General features: G+C 42.9%; 1 non-coding gene across 1 annotated transcript; it reads left to right on the forward strand.

Moving 5' to 3' along the window:
- Positions 1–363: 363 nt before the first annotated feature.
- On the forward strand, positions 364–435 carry Trnaq-cug. Its single transcript has one exon. It is a non-coding gene; the product is annotated as a tRNA-Gln (tRNA).
- Positions 436–3886: the final 3451 nt, after the last annotated feature.

Consider the following 3886-nt stretch of genomic DNA (forward strand, 5'->3'; position numbering starts at 1 on the left):
GTTATTACATTGCAAGAAAAACTTAAAATATTCGGTCCAACTCTAGAATATCTTAAAAAACAAAAACACTGAAATGGACAAAATAAATAAATTCCCGAGGATTTTCTTCTAAAAGATGTCACCAGTAACATAACATATTAAGAATTTTGAGTTTGAAAACAGGGTGTGGTAGCACACTCCTGTAATTCCAGCTCTTAGGAGGAGGAGCTATGAGGCTAGGGAGCTCAAAGACGAACGCGCAACGTGGCTACAAGGCCGTGGAAAGTCAGCGTAGGCCAGAAGCTGTCGCAAACAGGAATTCAGACTAGTAAACTCATGTCCCTACTCATCATTGTTGGTAGGAGAAAAAACTACCCGTCAGGTGGTTCCATGGTGTAATGGTTAGCACTCTGGACTCTGAATCCAGCGATCCGAGTTCAAATCTCGGTGGGACCTACTTGGTTTTAAAAATTGCTTTTGCCTAGATTTCTCGTTCTCGTGTCTATCCGTGAACCTACAATTAATTCTGTTCCTTCTAAGTCTTCTGTACTCCTTACCCCATGCATTGGTGATCAAGTAGAGAGAGAATTCCAATGAAATATAATAAACTAGTTGCATATCAATGTAAGACTCCCATGCCCAGCATTATAGTAAATAAATAAATATATAAATCACCAGTCACATAGGGTAACAATAAAATCACCAATCAAATAAATAACTAATGAAACCATACATTTGTAATAGAATTTATTACTTCCTACAAAGCGCATATTAATGTGATTTTTATTTTTGCATGAATGATAATTTGTTATATATTTCATTCTCCTCCTGAAATTGTTACCTTCTTCCTTTTTTCATAATTATCCATAGGATTAAATATAGATCCAGTCCTTTTAAAAATTTCATAATACTTCGTTTGGCACAAAATGCATCCTAGTTGCATATAAAATCTTTGACTCTCGTTTTTTCGTTAAATATCTCGTAGGTTTGTCTCCTCTCCCTCAGTGATAAATGGCTTCCCCTGCACTGGGGTGATCGTGTGTTAATTTGCTCCCGAACTAGGTCTTTCATCATTAGAAGCAAATAATTTTATCCCAAATTTCTGGAAACCACAGGACTTTAAAGAGGCGAGAGAAGGATAAAAGGCCTATCTGCTTTCAAGAATTCCACAGTAAGAGCTCCTCTCCAAAATTAAAAAACTAAACACCACAAAAGCAATCTTCTAATATTGACAGTTGCAATCCGTTTTTCCTTGCAGATGTTGCAGCGGTTACATGCTCTCCCATGGTCTAGTGCTGTGCTCATCTCTTCCCTGACAGCGCGGTCACCTGCCTCTCCCTCAGTGCTTGCTCTCTCTCCTCTCCCACCCGGAAATCTGAACGCATCGTTGTTTCTTCTGTACAAGGGCTGAGCTCATAGGCTTCAGAATGTGTTTGTTTCTTCTTGCCTGGTCGCCTGAATGTGACAGACCAGTAGGGAGGACTGGGTCAGCTCCGAAGCCCCCTGCAGAGAACTGAGGTCTTTTCTCCTCACGTAAATTTACGAAAGACTAGTAGTAACTTCTTGTCCTTTTCTCTCCTTTTCTACAAGGTCTCACTCTGGTTTAGGCTAATCTAGAACTCATTGTGTAGCCCAGGCTGGCCTTGAACTCATGGCAATCCTTCTGCCTCAACTCCATCCCACCCCTAGTGCTATAATTACAGGTATAGACCATGAGAGCCTCTTTCCTTCCATAGTCTTCCTCTTCTGTCATGTGTGGCAAACCCCAACGTCTCCATCTGTCTGCCTAAAATAATCTTTCCTTACGTCTCCCTTAAGTCAGTTGTGGAAAGAGTTCGTTGTTTTCAGTGACAGATACCCAGAGACGGAGAAAGTCTAATGTCAGGGGACTCTTCCTGAACTAAAAAACATCTTGAGGGAAAGCAGGTGACACCTGGGTCAACGATTGATATTTTTATATAAAAGTGCCACCGCCTCCAAAGACCCGATGGGCAGGTGCTGTGACCCGCTCTCCTAAGCCCCACTGAAACCCCTAGTTGCACAGCCCTGCTCTGCAGCCTCTCCCTCGAGGATAAGGCTAGAGACGAGATCTGGATGGGGATAAGTAAGAGCAGCTGCTTTACAAACCGAGCAGAAAAGACGGCGACTGCTTTCCTGACAAAAGGCCAGTTAAAGGGATATCAAATTCTGAAAGTTCTAGGGCCTCAGACATAGCTTGGTTTCTTATTGCCTTCACCTCGACAGCCCTTCCGGCCTGTGAAATGAGTTATATCGACTAGATCTACAAAGCACAAAGTATGGAAAGCCTTTGAAATGGTAGTCTATGGCTGTTGTGCCATACTATCCCAGGGGAGACAGAAAGAAATGTCTACCACAGCAGGGGTGACAGTTCACAAAAGCTGGAAACCTCGAGCTGGTTCTATGACTTGGAAGTCATCAAGTTAGAGGCCCTTGTAGGCAGTACAGGTGGCCTTAAATCTCTTTTCAGGCAGTTCAGCTGATCTCTGCTTCTTTCGGGGCACCTTGGCTGGTTCAGCCTGGCTGGTCCATTTTCTCCAAGCTGACTGAGCCTCTTCTAGGCAACTCAGTTTACCCAGGAAAATCTCTAGGCAGGCCTTACTGCTTATAAATATGCATGAGGAGGGTGGGGCCTAGCATATCTGGTCCGTTCCAAGGACTTCCTGAAGTCTTGGAACTGTTTACTTTCTGAGTTGCCCAGGTTCCCTACAAGATAGAATGCCCCACCTACCTCCTGGGAACAGCCTGTGTCTTTGGCGCTTTGCCTCTAAGATGTTCTCTGAGGAAACTGCCACACAGCAAGGGCAAGAGCTTGAAAAATGAGGTTTGCTGTATTAGCTATTTGCTATCTCTATTAAATCTAACTCAGAATCTTCTAATAACAAGATACTTTGGGAGGGTCCTCCTTGGAATCGTGAAATCTGGGCTCATAATCCTATCTAGAAACCCTCCATTTCTCATTTCGTTGTGTGTCATAGAGCAGCTTATCTAGAATGGAGAAAATAGGCATGGTGGTGGTACAGGCCTATAATCCTAGCTCCTGTGAGCTGAGGAAAAAGACGTTCAGTGAGTTTCAGGCCAGTCTGAGCTACAGTGTGAGCTCAAGGTTAGCCTCGCAGTTCAGTGGTATACCGCTTGCCTAGCGGGGTCAAGGCTCTAGCTTCAATCCTTAGTGTTGTTAGGGAATTAATATGCCTTCTCAGTGATCAATCACTCCAGCACTCAGAACTTAATAAAGGAAATTAATAATAATGTCCTGGCTAATCCAGAAAGGGAGCCAGCCTTGCACAGAAATCTGTTAACTTATATTGTTTTTTATAGCCCCTTAAGTTCCACTCTGAGCAATTAAACATGTTTCACAAAGACAGAAGAAATTACAAGCTTCAGTTGTTTGGACAAGTAGGGAGATTTACAGTATAGAGCATTGTTATCTAGAGACAGATGAGGACTGCCTTTCCCAGGGAGCTGCTATCCAGGGTCATCCTGTGCGCCTGGTGGAACTGCGCTGATTAATAAGAGAACTGGGAATGCTCCTTTAGCTAAATTCCACTCTGTGTAATTTAATATTTTAAAAAGCAGTTTAATAGATCCTACTTTACAATATCAACTTATGTCCTCAGTTTTTTCTATATCAGTACTAGGAGGAGACAGCATGCAACTCGGATCTTCGAACATTTTTAGCGTGTAGCTCAAGGAAATCAGGCTGCTTCAGCCTTCCAAAGGCTGGAATCACCGAAATGCGTCTTGACTCTTTGGAAGAGGTTACAGTGCAAGCCTTACATAGCAGGCCAGAGAGGAAAGGTTTGGTGTGGTGAGCCAAAGAATTTAACAGCATAATTTTCAATTACATACAGCCAGATAACGGGGAATTATAGCAGCTTGGTAAAAC

The sequence above is a fragment of the Arvicola amphibius genome, chromosome 6, assembly GCF_903992535.2.
Source record: "Arvicola amphibius chromosome 6, mArvAmp1.2, whole genome shotgun sequence".
Classification (NCBI taxonomy): Eukaryota; Metazoa; Chordata; class Mammalia; order Rodentia; family Cricetidae; genus Arvicola; species Arvicola amphibius.